The sequence below is a fragment of the Peromyscus californicus genome, unplaced genomic scaffold, assembly GCF_007827085.1.
Source record: "Peromyscus californicus insignis strain IS unplaced genomic scaffold, ASM782708v3 Scaffold_23__1_contigs__length_62951481, whole genome shotgun sequence".
Taxonomy (NCBI): Eukaryota; Metazoa; Chordata; class Mammalia; order Rodentia; family Cricetidae; genus Peromyscus; species Peromyscus californicus.
The window spans coordinates 45,855,522-45,878,335 of record NW_026294534.1 but is presented as its reverse complement, the minus strand read 5'-3'; the positions used below and the strand labels follow the sequence as shown (position 1 = coordinate 45,878,335).

General features: G+C 39.2%; 1 pseudogene; it reads left to right on the top strand.

Annotated features, from left to right (window-relative positions):
• Positions 1 to 12,479: 12,479 nt before the first annotated feature.
• On the top strand, positions 12,480 to 13,656 carry LOC128119404 (glyceraldehyde-3-phosphate dehydrogenase-like; annotated as a pseudogene).
• The last annotated feature ends 9,158 nt before the right edge of the window (positions 13,657 to 22,814 follow it).

Here is a 22,814-nt window from a genome sequence, read left to right as displayed (position 1 = left end):
GGTATATTCTTTTATTTTATCTTTTAAAACTTAGGAAAGTCTCATAAAACAGTAAAGAGAGTCTATAAGGTGAGAATCTGTAAATTGAAAATGTCTGATTCTGCCCAAATATTCAACAAATTTCTAATGAAATGGCCTCATTGCAGTTCTAATGCAAAGACAAAATCAATATAATTCTAATGACTATTAAAATGAAACATTTAGAAGCTTTGTGAGTTAATTCAAACAAATTATAAAGACCTGTGAATGGAGCTTCATAGTAGAGAGAGTGCCTAATATATATGAAACTCAAAAATGACCAACATTTACTTGAAGGCAAAAAACATGTTTGGGAAAATTTCCCTGAAATCATTATGAAGATAATATAAATATTTATTACTTAAAAGTGGCATAAGGATGATATACAGGAAAATTCATTCATATTGCAGCAAAAGAATATATGTCATAATTGATATAGTGAACAAAAAGAAAAACTATGTCTTCAATAGCTGTTGCTATAATGTTAGATTATTCATGAGAAGGAAATTATTATCACACTAAAGCTACCAATTCCAATTATCCCTAATCTCATTATCTGAAAAAATTAATTTGTGGTATGTAGAAATTAATAAAAGAAAAAATTAGATATACATATCAGTTAGTATATTTTCTTCATGTTAATGAAAATATTATAATGCAAATTCTAATGCATGAAAAATCTATTACTGATGATAACAAAAGTGAAGAGAAGGGGTAGATATTGAAAAGAGATTATTTGCTCATTACCCAGTAAAGTGGGAAAAATATCCTTAATATGTTTTTACAAAAGCAGATAAAACAAATTTCAATGAGATATGGAATAGTAGGAACCCTTATCCACTACTGATGTAAATGTATTTTTGTTTATGTTTTTGGAAAACAGTGTGACATCACCTAGAAATAGTGAGCATACTCTCTTCCTAGACCTCTTGTCTCTCTGTATTTGGTACTAGACACTCCCCTATCAAAATATCTCTCAGCTAATGTATAATAATACTTTCATTACCTTTATACAAATAAAAGTCCCAACCCCCCAGGAAAGCTATGACCACCACTGCAATAGCCGCATGACTGACTGTTACGGGAACAATTGACTGCTCTATTTGGGGATTTCAGGCCCACTCCACAGGAGGAAATTCATGCCAGGTACTGTAAATCGGGAGGAGGCGAAGGGCATGGCGGGGGGGGGGGGGGGGGGCTGGACATAAGCACTAGGGGGTAACCTGTTGTTTAGCTAAACTTACATGGCATCAAAATCCCTTCTAAACATCTATATCTACTCCTCTTCACAGTGAAAAGCGGTGAGTTCACAGATCCTTGATTGCTCAAAATATTGAGAATAAGGGACAGTCAAGTGCTCAGCACTAAACAGGATTGTTTTGTTTCATGCCTATGGTTAAACCTGGTGTCACAAAATAAAACAAAAAAGACATTAACAAGAGAAATGTACCTGTAGGGAAGTTGGCAAGAGTAGAAGGGAGACAGAGAAGGTGGAGGGGGAGAGTAATCAGATGCTTTATAAACATGCAGGAAATAAAGAACAGATGCAATTAATAAAAATAGTGTTCTTCCACGGAGCCTCACTGAGTATACAAATCACTGTTAAGGGCAGGCCCCATGGGAAGCAGTAGATGGCCAGCACAAAAGAAACTCAATGGCATTTTGATGGTTCTTGGCCTCATGGTACTTTGTCAGGAATTTTTTTTTTAATCTTACAGGTGTTTTGCAACTATATTATGGTTTCCAGGTGTATGTTTTTATGGTATTTTATATGTGTGAAAATATGTATCTCTGTGTCTACATGTTTCTTGTGCTTTTTCTTGGGCTCTTTTTCTTCTGTTTCTGTTTGTTTTACCCCATTCCTGTTTTTATTTTATTTTATTTGTTTTTTTAGATGCCTTTTTGTTTTTTAATGAGAAAGAAAAAGAAAGGTGTAGAATTAGGTGGAAAGGCAGATGGGGAGGATCTGAGAAGAGTTGGGGGAGGGGAGCCATCATCAGAATCTATTCTATGAAAGAAATCTATTTTCAATTAAAATAATCAAAAAGCACAACACTGACTTCACTAGGAGTTCTTAAATGCGCTTTTAGACCCTTTCTGAGCTTAAATTAGGGAATGATAAGGTAACAAATGCCAGGCCTAATAAATAGTAGTATCATAAAAAAGAAATGCCTCAAGGAAGCCAGATGATGCATGTTCTAAAAGCAGACTAATACAAAAACCACCACTGATACAGAATGATGACAGTGAAATGTGTTGCAGCTGTGAATTCATGAGAACAGGTGGATGAAGGTTTGCATGGAATAAATTTTAGCTTCTTTGGATTTGATCAGCTCACACACAGCAATTTTAAAGTGTCTCTATTTAGGCTTGGAAAAATAATACTATCCAAATAGTTTTTAAGTAGCTATTTAGAGCTTTAAAAGTTAGAATTTCCTAACCATAACATTTTTTGTCTCAGATATGCTGATTATTTTATTGTACTCCTTACATTGAAATTCAGTTTTTAAAAGATGCAGACAGAATTTCTGTTCTAACTTCAGTTCCTGGTGCCTCGAAACTAATGTTGTGCTTCGTTTTTCTTCCCTCACTTGCTCGGTTTGTTGGTCTTCAAAAGAAAAAAAGTCCAAAGTGAGAGCTGTAACTCATTTCTGTGTTTTCCCCATCCTTGTTACATAATTTCTTACGGGTTTTTTTTTTTTTTTTTCAGATACTAGAGACCAAATATCTCTCAGATTGGTCCTTTTTATTTGAAGTTCCAACACTGGAGCCTTTTCTAAACTACTGAAATTGCCTCTGAGTTTGTCTGCCTGCATCTGGCACTGCCCCCGTGAATTAATGCTAACTATTTAGTCCTATACTTTCTTAAAACACAAAATTATCTTGTACCTGTGACGCAAATGTTTAGTTCAACAGCATGATTTTTTCATCAACACATCTATGCTAATATTTTCTGCTTATACTTTTATCCCCATCAAACTGCTTTTCTGTCTCAAATTTTGATTACTGTACCATATCACTTTATGCCAGGAATGATCTTTTTCTCATCAACACAAAAGCTATAGAGCTCAAAAACTCAAGGGTAGGCCCTGAAGGGACTGAGAAAATAAAAAGATAACCCAGGAACAAGAGAAACTAATATAGCTATTATAAGTAGAGTAGGTAGTAATAGTTGTAGTAATATAATAGTAGTGGTAATGGTGCAGTAATAATAAGTAGTAATAAGACTGAGAGAGAGAGAGAGAGAGGGAGGGGAGGAAGGGAGGGAGGGAAGGAAGGAAAGAGAGAGAGGGGAGAGAGAGAGAGAGAGAGAGAGAGAGAGAGAGAGAGAGAGAGAGAGAGAGAGAGAGAATTAAATGCTTTTTCTCTAAACTCAAAGCGAATCAAGGCCAGTAGAGGAAGCTATTTTAAAAATCCAGATAGTTTTGTGATATGTAATTGTAAATTTAGTCTATGCTTTCACAGATTAGAAGAGATATTAGACTGAAAATTAGAGGTAGCAGTGGGTACAGAGAGACAGCTCATGATTTAAAGCACTAACCATCAAACTTGGGCAGTTAAGCCTGGTACCTTACTTCTGAAGTTATTCTTTGACCTCCACACACATGCTCCTCTCCTACCACACAAAATAAATATATGTACTAAAAAATAGCTAGGGTTGGAGAGATGACTTAGTGCTTAAGTAATTGTGCTGTTCTAGCAGAAAACCTGAGTTCAGTTCCTAGAACCCAAGTTGGAGAAGCTCATAACTGACTATTACTCCAGATCCAGGAATTGACTTTCCTCTGGACTCTGAGTGTACCACACACACTTCAAAGTAACAAAAAAATGTGCTTTCTAAAAGTAGCAAAACATTGCACAGGCTCAGTGCCAACGTTCATGAAATTCTTGGATCCAAAAGTGAGAATGACCATCATAGCCCATATCTCTGGCTTAAAATCAAAGGACAACACTGTTGAAGGGGGAAAAAAACCCTCTCAAAACTGGCACCAAGAAGGGATATGCAATATTAAGTAGAAAGGTAGAAAATTAATAGTTGCTTTGCTTATGAACACAACCTGTAGACTGAAATGCACATCTACTGAAGACCGGCCTTTAGGTGGAGTCCTGGGGCCCATGTCTGGGTACTTTTATAATCACTCTTGCTGAGCAGGCCCTCTGGAATTGGGTAGGCCTTGTAATACAGAACCTGGAGTTGGTGATTATCTGCAGAATTTTTCCCTAATATAACCTTTACTCCATATATTACCACAAAGAAAGTTGATTATTTCATCTGCTTGTTAATCTCTAAAATGGAAATTTACACATTTTATTAGTTTAACTATATTATTAATTTAAAATAAAGATGAAATTTATGATATCTGGTTCATTTTCACTTGATCACATTTTGAAAATACATTAGTAACTAATTAAACCATCATTTCTACCATGTTATCATGTTGTTTTATTCTATCAACATGTGATATATTAAAGAAATACACTTTCATATGTAAGATAAATATTTCCAAAGAGCAACTTTTTTGTTATTTCCCCTTATTTTGACATTATAAAAGTTTATTATTTTCATATATTTGTCATGTTAATTTTTGCACATGAGTGGATAAAATGCTTTATTTTGGACTTAGTCATTTCATAGAATAATTTGAAATACTTTATTTCAAAAATGAACATATTAAACGCATAAAATATGTCTTTTCTCAGCAAGTAACATAATTTATTTGTTGAAATGTGAATTTGACTTCCTTTTCTATTTCTCTAGCATCAGAATGAACCTTTCCTAAAAGAGTATTTGTTGCTCTATATTACGTTAGCATTTTCCTCTCTACTCTTCATGATCTTTTGCATATGCTATCTTCTGCATATTAACTTTAGAATAATTTTTGCCACATTTCACTCTGAAAATGAAAAAGACTACCTTTTATTGGTGTGCAAACAAATTACAAATCTTTTCAAGAAAAATTTAGTTTTAAAAGATATCACTCTCAGGAATAAGGAAGATCATTTGATTTACTAAATCCTCTTTTAATAAGTGCCTCAGCTCACTTCAAATGTCTTATCTGTGTAGGTTATGTACATATTTGGGCTATACTCAGAAATACAATATTTTTTTTTCATAGTATCTTTCTCCCTTTTGGGTGGTGGGACTTGAACCCATGACCTTACTCATGTTAACTACATACTGCAAAGCCAAGCTATGCCTCTGCCTCTACTCCCAGGTTTATATTATTAATCTAATGTTTATGTATCTTAATTATAGAACCAGTTGTATTAACTAACTAGTTCTGTGACTTTTTACTTCGTAGAAAATTGATTGTAACCTTAGGATTCTCTTATATAAGGTACGATAATCATCTTTTCTTCTTTGCTTACATTACTTACATGCCTCATTTTAATTCTCTGTTCTAATATTTGCAGAATAGTATTTTTTAAAACTAGCGTAGAATCTGGTATACATTTGCTTATCCATAGCAGTTGCAAGAATCACCAAACTAATATTAATCAGCTCAAATATCACTGGGGCCACGGATGCCCTGAGAGTTCTTCATTTCCTTACTCCCGGTGGCATTGCTTTCTCTGAAATTCTTGACTAAGACACAGGAACTTGGAAATTCATTAGGCATCTCCCAATTTCTTTCCTTGTTCTTTCTATGTTTTTTTTTTTTTTTTTCAGAGGCAAACTTTATAAACCCTGAAATTCTTTGTCCCATGTTATGGGCAATTCACCTACACTGGTAGATTCTGGCGGCCATTTTGCTGTCGGGCCTGATCTCTCAATGCACCTACCACCTTGCAGTACTGTCTGGATCTGTTTCTGGGCTTCTGTTATATCTAGAATTTGAAGAAGTACGCACATTCATTTTCCCCACTGTCCTTTTTGCCGGAAAACATTGAAGGAGGTCTGATTAATAGTTCATGGAAAGCCGGGCGGTGGTGGCGCACGCCTTTAATCCCAGCACTCGGGAGGCAGAGCCAGGCGGATCTCTGTGAGTTCAAGGCCAGCCTGGGCTACCAAGCGAGTTTCAGGAAAAGGTGCAACGCTACACAGAGAAACCCTGTCTCGAAACAAACAAAAAATAAAAAAATAAAAAATAATTCATGGAAAATTGTCTCTGTGACTGATAATTTTTAAAAGTATATGGAGCCAGGCGGTGGTGGTGCACGCCTTTAATCCCAGCAGAGGAGGCAGAGGCAGGCGGATCTCTGTGAGTTTGAGGCCAGCCTGGGCTACAGAGTGAGTTTCAGGAAAGGCGCAAAGCTACATAGAGAAACCCTGTCTCAAAAAAATAAATAAATAAATAAATAAATAAATAAATAAATAAATAAATAAATAAATAAAATAAATAAAAAGGTATATGGAATGAAATTGTGTCTGTTATTTCACGTGCATTCAACTAACTCTACTTAATTTTGTTAGGCTTATTGAACTTGGGAAGTTTATAGATTCTTCTTATGAAAATATATTTTCTTCGAGGGTAAGGCAAAATAGCTAACTTCAAGACACTGTTGACCAGGTAGCAAATCAAAGGCTATTTTCATAGGCTAGTTAAGAAAGAATCAAGCAGATAATGATGAAGGAGCTTCAGGAAGGTTCAAGAAGGTTAACTATGGGAAAAACAAATGCCTTTATGGTCCAGATAGTAAATACTAAATAGAAACCACACCATACAATGTGCGAACATAAAACAAGTATTGATTATGTACACAAATCCCATGAAGTGGTTAATGAGGTCACTAATCTTCAAATGACAACCTTAGATCTTCAAAGGCTAACTACTTAATTCATATCCATATTGTTCCATAAATTGTACAGCTGCTTAAACCCAAATCAGCAATAAATACATTGCTTTTATTTTTAACTCTTCAGTTATACATTTTGAAAGACTTTCTCTTTGGTGTTTTTCTTTGTTATTTTGAGACAGGTTTTTCTCTACAGCCAAAGCTTGTCTGGCATACCTTGAAGTCCAGGTGGACTTCAAACCAGTAGCAACAATCCTCCTGCCTTAGCCTCCCAAGTCCTAGGATTACAGGTGTGAACAACCTTGCTCAGGTGGGTAGTCAGCTTTTTTTCTCCTGTTTGTGTGTGTGTGTGTGTGTGTGTGTGTGTGTGTGTGTGTGTGTGTGTGTTCACATGTGAGTGGGTGCATGTGTACACAAGTGTAAGTATGGGAGGAGATCAAAAACTGATGTAAAATCTTCTTTGACTTTTCTCCACCTTATTGTAAAGCCAGGTCATCCAGGTTGAACCTCGAGCATGGTGAAGGCAGTTTGTCAAGAGAGTGTGTTCTGATGATCCCCTGTCTCTACTCTCCCAGTGCTTGAATGACAAGCAGGCCACCATACCCACCGGCATTTGCAGGGAGGCTGGGTATTCAAACTTCAGACCTCATACTTCCTCCTTGTGTTTTATTAGTCAACCACCAGGCACTCTTTCCAGCCCAACAGTCATCTAAAACAATAAGAATAGAAACTGTATTGCTGAATATGATTTGTCTTTTGTTCTTAATTCTCTGTGAACCAAAAGTACAGCAGGAGATACTAGGCAATTTTGAAACTGTGTGACTAAGACATGGTTTCCTAGCAACTAACACTGGCCCAAATCTTCCTTCCTTTTAAAATACTTCCAGTCTACAATTGTTTTCTCCCATCTTTTGCTTTCTTTTACATTTATTTACCATCAAAAAAGTTGGTTATAAAGCCAATTGTTACTTAGAATATTCAAATTAAAAGCCACATGTTGTGTGGTTATCCTTGAGAGCTGTATGGATTTCCTCTGTGAACATCCTCTATGTAGTCTTAAGAGCTTCTGATAAAATCAATGTTGAGACCAAGGTTGGATAAAACACAGGGACAAATAGCCAAACGAATGGAAACACATGAACTATGAACCAATGGCTGAGGGGTCACCAACTGGATCAGGCCCTCTGAATGGGTGAGACAGTTGATTGTCTTGATCTGTTTGGGAGGCATCCAGGCAGTGGGACTGGGTCCTGTGGTCATTGCATGAGTTGGCTGTTTGAAACCTGGGGCCTATGCAGGATCACTTGGCTCGGCCTGGGAGGAGGGGACTGGACCTACCTGGACTGAGTCTACCAGGTTGATCTCAGTCCGCGGGGGAGGCTTTGCCCTGGAGGAGGTGGGAATGGGGGGTGGGCTGGGGGGAAGGTGAGGGGGGCCGGAGGGGAGAGAACAAGGGAATCCATGGCTGATATGTAGAACTGAATTGTATTGCAAAATAAAAATTAAAATTAAAAAAAAATCAATGATTGTTTGCACATGTACAAAAATGAATGAGTGGTCCTAAGGTTTCTCCTGAAGTAGAGATGCAACAGCAGGAACCTTACAGCAGAGGAAAAAAAAAAAAAAGCACTGAAATGTAAACATTGTGACTTCTGGTAAATAAAGGATGAGTGAGGAAATGGGTTAGCAAAGTAAGTAACAGAAGGTAGGAGAGTGCTAAAGCATGCAGTGCTTAGAAGCAGAGACGCTAGTCTAAAATATGTCTGCCAATCATTAACTGTGTCGGTAAGCAGCTTGTGTATTCTCCCTACTTGTGAGTTCTTCTGTTTTCCTTTTTTAAATGTATTTGTTTGTTTTAAACAAACAAAGGTATTTTGATTATGTGTGTACGTGTGTTATTGTGGGGGGGGGGGGGGCGGTGTACGTAAAGGTGTCTTCAGAGTCCAGAGTCGTGGATTAAATCCCCTGCAACTGGAGTTCCAGGTAGTGGTGAACAGCTAGATGTAGGTGCTGGGAATTGAACTCAGGTCCTCTTGAAGAACAGGAAACCATTTTTACGGCTGTGTCATCTCTCAGGCTCTTAGTTGTTCCTTTTTTAATCACCATAATAGGTTACCTTAAGGCATTTTCATATAGACTGTTTATCTTCCTACCCATTCTTCTCCCCTCACCCCTGTGTGCCCTGACCTGCTCTCTTGCATCCCCTTTCCACTTTTGTGGCACATGCATTCTGTTATGTTTTGCCCTGTGCTGTCCTGGAAACTTTTTTTCCTCTCATGCTTGCCCTTACAGTTCTATTTTAGATAGATGGATAGATAGATAGATAGATAGATAGATAGATAGATAGATAGATAGATAGATAATATATGTTGTATATGTTCATATGTATATACATATGTGCAGGGAAGCTACCCATCAACCCCACAGTTCTCCAGAGTTTTCTTGAGTGAGAATAGCAGGAAATATTAGATAGAAGGATTTAGAGTTTGGAGAGTGTAGATTTAGAGTGTAGAAAATACAGGATAGCCTCGAGACCGCCTGGAACCTATTTTAATGGGCCCTGACTGTCTCTGCCCTAGGGTATTTATAGAAACGCCAAGGGGTGAAGCAAAAGACCTCCCCACAGCACAGCCAAGTGCAGACCATCTCAGACAGCTGCACTCTGGCCCGTGGTCCAATCATCCTCTCTATGCAGGCCTGCTGGGTAAAACCAGTAGGAACCTGAAAATGGGCTCCCACACTTATGATCTAGATATGAGACAGAACATGTAGTACTTTTCTTCCTTAAATATAGATTCTTTCACTTGATATAATCATTTTCAAATCTATCCATTAAGTTTCATAATTACATTTTTTTACAGTTGAATAAAATTCTATTGAGTATATATACACATTTTCATCATCCATTCTTTTGTTGATAGCTATCTAGGCTGGTTTTTATTTTCTAGGTATTGTGAATAATGCACCCATAAACACAGTTGCACAGCCATCTGTGGGAGAATACAGAGTCTAGAGAGTAAATTCTTAAGAACATTATAGCTGGGTTACATTTTCTATTTTCAGCCTTATAATAAAACTCCATACTGATTTCTGTGGTTGATATATTGTGCACCCCAATAAACTTATCTGGGGGTCAGAGAACAGAACAGCCACTATATTAATCATAGGTTTAGGCAGTAGTAGCACACACCTTTAATTCTAGCATCCCTCTGGATCTCTGTGAGTTCAAAGCCACACTGGAAACAGCCAAGCATGGTGACACACACCTTTAATCCCAGGAAGTGATGGCAGGAAGCAGAAAGGTATATAAGGCCTGAGGACCAGGAACTAGAGCCTTTTTAAGCTTTTAGTTTTTAGCAGCAGTTCAGCTGAGATTCATTTGCATGAGGACACAAAGGCTTCCAGTCTGAGGAAACAAGATCAGCTGAGGAATTGGCAAGGTGAGGTTGGATGTGGCTTGTTCTGTTTCTCTGATCTTTCAGGGTTCACCCCAATACCTGGCTCCAGGTTTGTTTTTATTAATAAGATCTTTAGAGATTCATGCTTCATCTGGAATTTACCTCAATAGCTGGCTCTGAGTTTTTTTTTAATAAGAGCATTTAGAAATTTGTGTTACAAATTTCTTCTCTAGAGTTTTGACCTATAAAATGATCACTAGCTAGTTTTTAAGTTGATCAGCATCTACGTTATAGTTTAAGCTTGATACAATCTCCCCTATAGTCCCTGACCTCAATAGAACTTTAGAAGTCACTATCCTGTTTTGCCTAAATTCTTTTGCTTTGTTTCTAAGGTACAGTTATTATTTTTATTTTATGTGTGTAAGTGTCTTGCCCACGTGTATGTAAAGGCACTAAATATATGCAGTTCCGAAGGAGGCCAGAAGGGGACAGAGAATCCCTGGAGCTGGAGTTGTAGACCGCATGAGTCACAATGCTGTAGTTGGAGCATGAAATGTGCCCAGCGGACTCACGTGTTTCCTAGCTTGCAGCACTGTTTGGGAAGGTGACAGAAGCTTCAGGAGGTGGAGCCTCCCGAGAACAGTGGTTCTAAACCTGTGGGTCATGGCCCCGTTGCGGTTTTAGAACCAGGCTGAACTTATGTTCTCTCTCTGCTTCCTGTGTACAGATCCAGTATGATCAGCTGCTTTACTCTTCCTGGCACTGTGCCTTCCCTGCTTGTTGCTGTGTCCTTGGGACCATGGTGGACTTTATTCCTTTGAATTGTAAACTAAAATAGCCCCTTAGTTCCCTAAAAAAAAGTAATAGGTTAGGTATATCATGTACCCCAATAAACTTATCTGGGGGGTCAGAGAACAGAACAGCCACTATATTAAACATAGATGTTAGGCAGTGGTGGCACACGCCTTTAATCCCAGCACTTGAGATCTCCTGTCTTGCTTGGGAAAGACACATGCCTTTAATCCCAGGAAGTGATGGCAGGAAGCAGAAAGGTATATAAGGTGTGAGGACCAGGAACTAGAGCTTTTTAATCTTTTAGGCTTTTGAGCAGCAGTTCAGCTGAGATCCATTCAGGTGAGGGCTCAGAAGCTTTCAGTTTGAGGAAACAAGATCAGCTGAGGAATTAGCAAGGTGAGGTTGGCTGTGGCTTGTTCTGCTTCTCTGATCATTCAAAATTTACCCCAATACCTGACTCCTGAGTTTTTTTTTTTATTAATAAGACCCTTTAAGATTCATGTTACAGATAGAACATGATCTGTGTTGCAGTTTCTAAAGTTTATTTTAGCAGCACTGAGTCTGATGACACAGGGGGCGGCTCTTCACTTGGATGTGACTAGCAATGATGAAGTGAACAGCACAGGTCAAAATTAAAGTGCCAGGGCTGGGGAAGGCAAATTAAAAAAAAAATGAAGTGAAAAGAGGACTGAATATAAAACAACAATCAATGAAGAAAGAGGCTTTGAATTTGAAAGAGAGCAAAGAGGGTTTACAGGAGGGTTTGGAGGAAGGAAAGGGAAAGGAAAATGATGTGATTATATTACAATCTCAGAAAGTAAAAGAAATATTTTTAAAGGAATAGTAAATTATCAGGAAAGAGGGTGAAGAGTGATGGAGTTATGAATCAACACTGATCACTAGTTTTCATCCTGGGAAATTAGACTGGCAACTGCTGACACTTTTCAACACACGAAATGTTGAGCGTTAGGTTAATTTGCTGCGTGGAGCCATAGAGGAGTATCAAATATTAGTTCACATCATTGCTTTAAGGTTCTCTCAGAGATTTCAATTAGGCTGTTATTTATAGATAGTGAATTTGAGTGATTAGGATTGCAAATAAACATTTGGAATATAATTGGTTGCAGAATGCATACCTTTAGATAAGACTATCTTGAAAGAACAGTAGGCAGAGATTAGGAAGGTGAATATATACCCTGAGACATCAGAAATATTTGCAAGTAAAACAGAGGGATGAAGCTCAAGAAAAGGGTTGGGAGGATGCCCAGGGTTAAGAGGAAAACTGAATATGTCCTTTTTACAAGAAGCTGTTTTGTAAAATAGTTTGAAGGAGAAAATAGCAAACACATCATAATATCATAATTTTAAGAAATGATTTGTTAAAGGCAAAAACAGAGACAAAGGAAACTTTGGCTTTGTCCACATGGCAGTGAGTTTTTACCTATTAATAATGAAGAGTAGGCTCTCTGCTCCCTGTTCCAGAGACAGCCGCATCTTTCCATGCAGTGCCAGCCTCGTTCCTGAGACACGATGGTGAAGGTCGGAGTGAACAGATTTGGCCGAATTGGACGCCTGGTTGCCAGGGCTGCCTTCCAGTCTGGCAAAGTTGAAATTGTTGCCATCAACGATCCCTTCATTGACCTCAACTACATGGTCTACATGTTCCAGTATGACTCTACCCATGGCAAGTTCAATGGTACAGTCAAGGCTGAGAACGGGAAGCTTGTCATCAACGGGAAGGCCATCACCATCTTCCAGGAGCAAGATCCTGCCAACATCAAGTGGGGTGAGGCTGGTGCCGAGTATGTTGTGGAGTCCACTGGTGTCTTCACCACCATGGAGAAGGCTGGGGCCCACTTGAAGGGTGGGGCCAAAAGGGTCATCATCTCCGCCCCTTCTGCTGATGCCCCCATGTTTGTGATGGGTGTGAACCATGAGAAGTACAACAATTCACTCAAGATTATCAGCATGCTTCCTGCACCACCAACTGCTTAGCCCCCCTGGCCAAGGTCATCCATGACAACTTTGGCATTGTGGAAGGACTCATGACCACAGTCCATGCCATCACTGCCACCCAGAAGACTGTGGATGGCCCCTCTGGGAAACTGTGGCGTGATGGTTGTGAGGCTGCCCAGAATATCATCCCTGCATCCACTGGTGCTGCCAAGGCTGTGGGCAAGGTCATCCCAGAGCTGAACGGGAAGCTCATGGGCATGATCTTCCATGTCCCTACCCCTAATGTGTCTGTCGTGGATCTGACATGCCTCCTGCAGACGACATCAAGAAGGTGGTGAAGCAGGCGTCGGAGGGCCCACTAGAGGGCATCCTGGGCTACACTGAGGACCAGGTTGTCTCCTGCGACTTTAACAGTGACCCCTACTCTTCTGATGCTGGAGTTGGCATTGCTCTCAATGACAACTTTGTGAAGCTCATCTCCTGGTACGACAATGAATTTGGCTACAGCAACAGGGTGGTGGACCTCATGGCCTCCATGGCCTCCAAGGAGTAACACGCCCGCCCTGGACCACCCACTCCAGCAAAGACAGCAAGAGAGACCCTCAACTACTGAGCAGTTCCTGTCCCATCTCAGCTCCCGATACTGAGCATCTCCCTCACAGTTTCCATCCCAGACCCCCAGAATAACAGGAGGGGCTTAGGGAGCCCTACTCTCTTGAACACCATCAATAAAGTTCACTGCACCCATAAAAAAAAAATGAGGAGTAATTTGGTGTACAAACTGAAGCCAGATCCAGATGAGGAATGCTCATCAAGGTCATAGAAATATCCTTAATGACTTGGTATTTCCAGGAACTTCTCTGGGAGGGAAGGGAGAACAGCTATAGAGTAGTTAGAAAGCATGGCTGCTTGGGTGATGGGCACCAGAGAGCATGGATATGGCAAGGAAAAATAATGAGAACGTTTCTGATTCAGGTGACTGTTTTGTATGAACTAGGTACAGTTCTGTGTGGCAGAAATTGATGTGAATCATTTCAGTGAGGGGTGTCTCCTCAAGAGGTAAGAAGCATGAGACTCATATGTGTACATACAATTATGAGATAGAATAATTGCCATTCCTTTTAGGCCCTGTCAATAACTATGCCAGTCAGAATTTGGTTTGTTACTAATATGATTTGGTGACGATTGTAAGGTGTTTTTGAAGTAAACAGTAAACACCGTCCTTGGAAATGAAAATTAGTTTACAACCAAAAACAGGCAGAAAGGATTTGTTTGTTTTTGTTTTCCAAAACAGGATGAGAAGGAGGCAATAACGAATCTGAAGGCATGTCTGGAAAAAATGAGGACTCGCTCTCCTTAATGGCTTATGTGTTACCATTTACCACCCTCAAAAATAAAACTCCTTCTTTTGCAGTAGCCACTTACAGATGTTCACAGTGGAATCCAGCTGTTTCTCACCCCTGAAGGATTCATTTTCTCTCCTCCTTTTTTTTTTTTAGTGTTTGGAGCAGTTGCAGGACATTTTTTCCACTTAACTATAATAAACTGTCCTCAGGGTTTTCTAGAGTATCCATTTTTTAAATTCTTCTATCAAGAAGACTAAGGACTTGGAATTCTTACCGCAATCAACTGGGAGAATAGCCTGAAATGATCAAGCAGTAAATCTTACTTATGATTTTATGATGTAGATATGCTGCCTGGCTATTATGCCAACAAGTTTTCACATTTTACAAGTCAAATAATTGTGAGATACTCTGCTATTTGGAAAATATTTCAGGAATATGGTAAAAATATTTATCATGAACTTTGTTCAATGTTCTTTATATATTTTGTCTTCTGTAATGCATAAATATAATTTTGTTTAAGAAAAGAGAAATCCTGCCCACATAAACCTTCAATATTTTATCTGAATTCACAAATAAACAACAGACAGTAATTTTGCTATAAATTTGACACACACTATTCTTAAGTATGATTTCCATCTAGCTGAAAAGTCTAGAACCCAAAAGTGTTTGGTTTGGTTATTGGCTTGGGTCATTTTCTTTCTCTCTTGTTTGTAATCATCCTTATACAGTCAGACTTAGATGCTCCATCATAGCCAGGTCAATCATCCAGTTCTCTGTCCACATAGGCTTCTCCATGAGTAATGAGGTACTTGAGTTTGAGAAGACCGCAGAAGATCCTGAAAATACCTGCATTTTGAGCCCATTTTTTTTTCCAGCAAATGTTCAGACCCTCTGAAGTTAAACATTGAGTCTATGTGGTTTTGTGCTAAAGAGGAATTTGGAAATGGTGGATATTCTCTAGATTAAGTTCCTCAATTTTTATGAGAAAACAGTGAAGAGCTTCTAAAACTTGAGGTTTAGCTAGTATATAACATGTGTGAGAGCAGTGATTGGCTGCTACACTCAGGATAGCTTCACGAGGGATAGTTTGCCCAGTGTTGTGGCAGCATCCCATTGCTTCTACTGAATCTTTGAAAAGTCTGGATAAAGATGTGACTGTACAGAAACCTGTACATTCTTATACTGTTAAATATCTAGACAAAATAAAGGCAAGTTGACACTCTGAACAAAAAAATAGAATTCATGTCTCTTAGAAAGCGATAACCAATTCCAATTAAATGTGGCTATTTCTAATAGAACAAATTATTTTCAGTAAAAAACAATTATTTTCCCTTTACACAGCTAATTATTCCATAAAATGAAAGACACTGTCATCAACATCTTCTATTCAAACTATCTTCAAGTTCAAAAAGTTTGCTCACTGTAGTTGTCATTTTTTTTAACTCTTTGCTCTTTTGGGGAGCCCACCACCCAGCTCCCAAATAAGTACCCACAGAGACTTATTATTACTTATAAATGCCCAAACCTTAGCTTGGCTTATTTCTAGACAGCTTTTCTTAACTTAAATTATCCCATCTATCTTTTGTCTCTAGGCTTTTATTGTTCTTGATTTCTGTATATCTTACTTTCACTCTTACTCCATGTCTGGCTGAGTGACTGGGTGGCTGGTCCCTTCTTTTCTTGTTCCTTCATCTCCTTTTTTTTTCTCTTCTTGATCCTCTTTTCCCATATTTCTCCCCCTATTTATTCCCTTGGCTTGCCAGCCCTGCCTATCCTTCCTTCTGCCTCAACATTGGCCATGCAGCTTTTTATTAGACCAATCAGGTGTTTTAGACAGGCAAAGTAACACAGCTTCACAGAGTTAAATAAATGCAACATAAGAGAATGCAATACATCTTTATATCATTAAACAAATGTTCCACAGCATAAAAAATGTAACACACCTTAAAATAATACTCCACAACAGCTCACTTCTGAAATTCAGAATTATTCAGATCCATCTATTTTTGACCTAAAAGATCTTTATATCAAATTTAATTCTGTAACAGCTTTTGAAATTTTGAGAAGTATCTGTTTGCTCATCTGTTACCTGCTAGGATAGAAGCTGGAAGTGAATACCACTTAGACTACTGGGAAGCTGCACTATTCTTTGAAGACTAGATGTCAGAACTCCTTCCTGGCTTCAGACTTCTGCTCCAGGTACCCAAGAAACTGAGTAGCATAGGCTTCATAAATATTCCAGTATTATAAGTTACACAAATGAATTCAATTAGTGGAGGCATGCGGTTCCCTGGCTTTGTAGAAATCAAGTCTATACTCACCTGGAAGCATCATCCCTGCTGGACAGCTTTCACAGTGCTAGAAGGTGCTATGCATCCAGCCCACCAGACAAAAGAAGCAATCATCAGGCTTACCCGACTGTGAACCCTGGGAGCTACAATCACAAGAGGTCTGGTAAGACTTGCCCCTGGCAAAAAAATATCTTGAGAATAACCGACCAGTTTGTCATTGGACTTTAGGTCCCCTCTGCAAATTGCAACCATGCCTGGCACTCTTATCATGGTCAAAGACCTATCGAGACAAGTCCATAGGCCCTCGTGGAGAACCTGTTGCTGTTACTCTGCTAAGTAGATAGAGTAGTGAACCGACTTCTAATGAATTGTACCAAGAAATTAGTACATCTGTCAAAGCTCATCAGAGACGCTTCTTTTTGCCTTTGGTCATGGTTAACAAAGAGACCCACAACCGGTCAAGGTGCTGAAGAAATAGGACTTTAGAATTCTCAGCCCTAAATTAGACATTTATATCACATCCCTTCCTCCAAAGACTTGGGGATTTTTACAGAAGAGGAAATTGATTAATTGTAAAAGCCATGGAGGCCATACCTTTTCAGAGGAGGGAATGAGGGTGGGTGGGCTGGGAGGAGTGGGAAGAGGGATGGGGAAGATCTGGTATGTGGAATGAATAAAAAATTTCTTTATTAAAAAGAAAAGGAAAAAAATTGTAAGAGCCAGTGGCAGCAGGTGGCTATAAGGAAACTGTTTTCCAAACACAGGAGAATAGTTGCTCATAAGAAGTTATGCTGACTGTAACAGCATGTGCAAGGCCTGGGGAAGTTCAAGCCAAACAAAAATCCCAGCATAGAAAGGGGAGGAGGGCATGAAGTCATACCCCTAGCTGAGGAGCTATTGGCAATTGATAGATGCTGAGATAGAGAGAGCTGGTTTTTTTTCAGGGTGTAGCCCTTGATAGGTCAACCACACTACAGAAGAAGGGCACACATCTAAAAATATATGGACCAACTATCTTTGATGAGTATTTGGAAAAAAGGGAAAATACACAGTTTGATGGGTAAAGATGGGGAAGCAGATATGAGAGAGTTCAGGAGAGAGGTAAATAACATCAATTACATCATATGCAATTCTCACAGAACTAATAAAATGGAAGCAAAATAAAAATAAATTTATGATAGAGACATCACACTACATTTGTTACCCTCATCACTTCACTCTGACTTTTTGTTTTCAAATCAGTGCACCTCTAAGTTCTTTTTTTTAAAAATTATTCTGTGTTTCACTCCAGGTTTTATTTTATTTCCCTTGTAGTTAATGAGGTCATAATAGAAAATATAGCATTGGCATTTATAAAACCATCATTGATTTTTTTAATTTGCTTTATTTTTCCTTTTTCATGTTGTTGTTGTCTGACATTTTAAGACTGGTTGACATGAAGTCTAAGTTGGCCTTGAACTATATATGCAGCCAAGGATGGTCTTAAACTCCTAAATCTCCTGCCTCTACCATTCCTGGCTGTTTGCTTCTTTTTATATCTTTTTAGTCTTATACTTAATTTTTTCACTGACTTTCACTTTATTAACCATCTTTTTTTCTTAATCATGGCATTACTATTAATTTCACTCAGGTTCTTATAAAAGGAAACTTAGTTAACATTTTGATTGCAAACCTAAGAAATTCTCTTGTTCAGTCCGTCATTCTTTAAGAGAGTATTTCAAATTGTGTTTCATTTGACTGAGGCCTTTGAGGATATCATCCAAATGTCAGCAGAGATCTTCCCAACTGCACAAGAGAATGTAACACAAGTGAACAGTTTGTTCGTTTGTTTGTATGTTTGTGTAACCAATGGTTTCTAAGCTCACATCAATCATTTTCTTACAATAAATTTTATATGTCTCTAATCTGAAAATAATGAATGAAATCTACATTTTTAAAGAGAAAAGAAATTAATGTGTGAGAGCCAGTCATTAGGACTCACATCCAAAGGCAAAAAGACAAAATAACATAGTTGACTGTATATGTATATGAGAACAACTTGAAAAGAGAAATTATTTATTGTGTGTATGTGTATACAAGTTCATGTGTGTGTACATCTGTGTTTTCAATTGTACATGTACGTGTGTGTGTGTGTGTGTGTGTGTGTGTGTGTGTGTGTGCGCGCGCGTGTGTGTGCACAGAGGCTAGAATTTGACATGAGATTTCTTCCTCGATCATTCTCCCCCTTTATTTTTATTTATTTATTTATTTGTTTGTTTGTTTGTTTATTTGTTTGTCTGTCTGTCTATCTATCTATCTATTTGTTTATTTATTTTTGAGACTGGATCCCTCGCTGAACCTGGAGCTTGACAATTTAACTAGACTGATTGGCCTATCTAGGTTTTGAAAACACTGGGGTTATAGGAGCATACAGCTACACTGGGCATTTCATGTGGGTGCTAGAGATTCAGGACTTCATACTTGCACAGAAAACATTTTACCAACTGACACATGTCCCCAGCTCCAGATTCAGTCCATGATTATTTGGCTCCATTGATGTGGGATGGTCTATATGTCAAATGTGTTGCTGATTGGTCAATGAATAAATCACTGATTGGCAGTGGCTAGGCAGGAAGTATAGGCGGGACTAAGAGAGGAGAAGAAAGAGAACAAGAAGCTGGGTGAGGGAGACACTGCCAGCCGCCATCAGGACAAGGAAGATGTAAAGTACCGGTAAGCCACAAGCCACGTGGCAAGGTATAGATTAATAGAAATGGATTAATTTAAGCTGTAAGAACAGTTAGCAAGAAGCCTGCCACGGCCATACAGTTTGTAACCAATATAAGTCTCTGTGTTTACTTGATCGGGTTTGAGCGGCTTGGGACTGGCGGGTGTCAGAGATTTGTCCTGACTGTGGGCCAGGCAGAAAAACTCCAGCTACAAATGGCGCCCAACGTGGGGCAAGAGTTTCCACCTAAAAACTGAGAAAAAGGATTCTAAAACGGAGCTAAAAACAGTTCCTAATTGTCTCTCTCAAATGGACGGCAGCTGCCGGTTTGAGCTACTGGCGGGTTGCTGGCGTGCGCGCTCGACCTGCCGCCATATGGCGGGAATGAGGCCTCTGCAAGTGGCACATTAAGCTACATTGTGGATTTAGCCTTTGCTAGTACAAAAAAAAAGAGGTTTCTGGGCTACACGCTGCTTGGATAAAAGCATAGACCCACGATGGCTCCCAGAGCTGGCGGTAAGCATACCGCCGCCATGTTGGGAAGCTGAGGTGGGCGGAGCCAGTAGCCACAGCACCAGCACCGTTTCAGGCTTAGAAGGCTGCAGCTTAAAACAATAGATTCACAATAAGACAGATTCAGATGTAATAGTTTAAAATATGTGTAAAATATACGTAGGCTTGAAAGAAAAAAAAAAGGTGATATATACAGTATAGAAACAAATACATGGTTTTAAAAAATAAAGTCTTTAAAGAGACAGTAAAATTAATATAAAAAATAAGCCACGTAGAGATGACTATTACACAGAGAGTCTGGATTGTGTTGTCTTTGGGATTCTTAACTACAGAAAGATATTTGATTGTAAAGGAAGCTGAGTTAAACCAGTATGTATATTTTAAAGATACTTTGACTTCAAAATTTGGATGTAAGGATATGTTGCTTTGGAAAAGAGTCTCTTTTGTTTCCACAGAAAGCAAGAGGCTATGGATTTGTTCCAGATTAAGACACATCAGGTTTGACCAGCCAAGACCACCTAAAAGGTCTCCGATGACACCATGGCCCAGATGATCCAACATCCAGAACCGTTTCAAGGCAACTGGCTCAGATGATACAGCCTCACGGACTACTCCATGATCCTAAAATTTTCTTTGTTTCCCCAGAAGATACAGCGCCCCCCTCCAGCAGGAAGTAGTAAGAAAAGCTACGCCCAAATTCCCAAATATACCAAGCTGACTTTGGAGATGTGTAAAGGTTAAATAAAACCTTCCTTTTTAAGAAAAGAAAAGGGGAAGTGATGTGGGATGGTCTATATGTCAAATGTGTTGCTGATTGGTCAATGAATAAATCACTGATTGGCAGTGGCTAGGCAGGAAGTATAGGCGGGACTAAGAGAGGAGAAGAAAGAGAACAAGAAGCTGGGTGAGGGAGACACTGCCAGCCGCCATCAGGACAAGGAAGATGTAAAGTACCGGTAAGCCACAAGCCACGTGGCAAGGTATAGATTAATAGAAATGGATTAATTTAAGCTGTAAGAACAGTTAGCAAGAAGCCTGCCACGGCCATACAGTTTGTAACCAATATAAGTCTCTGTGTTTACTTGATCGGGTTTGAGCGGCTTGGGACTGGCGGGTGTCAGAGATTTGTCCTGACTGTGGGCCAGGCAGAAAAACTCCAGCTACAAATGGCGCCCAACGTGGGGCAAGAGTTTCCACCTAAAAACTGAGAAAAAGGATTCTAAAACGGAGCTAAAAACAGTTCCTAATTGTCTCTCTCAAATGGACGGCAGCTGCCGGTTTGAGCTACTGGCGGGTTGCTGGCGTGCGCGCTCGACCTGCCGCCATATGGCGGGAATGAGGCCTCTGCAAGTGGCACATTAAGCTACATTGTGGATTTAGCCTTTGCTAGTACAAAAAAAAAGAGGTTTCTGGGCTACACGCTGCTTGGATAAAAGCATAGACCCACGATGGCTCCCAGAGCTGGCGGTAAGCATACCGCCGCCATGTTGGGAAGCTGAGGTGGGCGGAGCCAGTAGCCACAGCACCAGCACCGTTTCAGGCTTAGAAGGCTGCAGCTTAAAACAATAGATTCACAATAAGACAGATTCAGATGTAATAGTTTAAAATATGTGTAAAATATACGTAGGCTTGAAAGAAAAAAAAAAGGTGATATATACAGTATAGAAACAAATACATGGTTTTAAAAAATAAAGTCTTTAAAGAGACAGTAAAATTAATATAAAAAATAAGCCACGTAGAGATGACTATTACACAGAGAGTCTGGATTGTGTTGTCTTTGGGATTCTTAACTACAGAAAGATATTTGATTGTAAAGGAAGCTGAGTTAAACCAGTATGTATATTTTAAAGATACTTTGACTTCAAAATTTGGATGTAAGGATATGTTGCTTTGGAAAAGAGTCTCTTTTGTTTCCACAGAAAGCAAGAGGCTATGGATTTGTTCCAGATTAAGACACATCAGGTTTGACCAGCCAAGACCACCTAAAAGGTCTCCGATGACACCATGGCCCAGATGATCCAACATCCAGAACCGTTTCAAGGCAACTGGCTCAGATGATACAGCCTCACGGACTACTCCATGATCCTAAAATTTTCTTTGTTTCCCCAGAAGATACAGCGCCCCCCTCCAGCAGGAAGTAGTAAGAAAAGCTACGCCCAAATTCCCAAATATACCAAGCTGACTTTGGAGATGTGTAAAGGTTAAATAAAACCTTCCTTTTTAAGAAAAGAAAAGGGGAAGTGATGTGGGATGGTCTATATGTCAAATGTGTTGCTGATTGGTCAATGAATAAATCACTGATTGGCAGTGGCTAGGCAGGAAGTATAGGCGGGACTAAGAGAGGAGAAGAAAGAGAACAAGAAGCTGGGTGAGGGAGACACTGCCAGCCGCCATCAGGACAAGGAAGATGTAAAGTACCGGTAAGCCACAAGCCACGTGGCAAGGTATAGATTAATAGAAATGGATTAATTTAAGCTGTAAGAACAGTTAGCAAGAAGCCTGCCACGGCCATACAGTTTGTAACCAATATAAGTCTCTGTGTTTACTTGATCGGGTTTGAGCGGCTTGGGACTGGCGGGTGTCAGAGATTTGTCCTGACTGTGGGCCAGGCAGAAAAACTCCAGCTACACTCCATGATCTTGGGCAGAACAGCATAGCAGTGAAAATGTGTAGCAAAAAAAAAGAACTATTTCCTTCAAGGTAGAGCAATATACAAAGAATGAGCCATGCATCCAAAGACACTATACTGAAAAGCATTCCAGAAGAGTGTTGCCACCTTAGATGGAGCACTGAAACCACAATTCCATGTTGGGATTTATATGTTCAATCATCACTTTCTATTCTGTTTTCATGGCTCCAGAGATAAGCTTGTTCACTTTTAACATAATATGTAAAGTCATAGCACCAATGTTAACATGACTTCAGTATTTTGGCTAAATGAGCAGCTATAAATCAGGAATTAAAAATAAAGAACTGCTCTTTTTGACTTTAGATAGTGTTCTCTTGCCTCTTCCTGCTTTTGTTTACTACCTAAACCTAGCTTCTAGCAGAT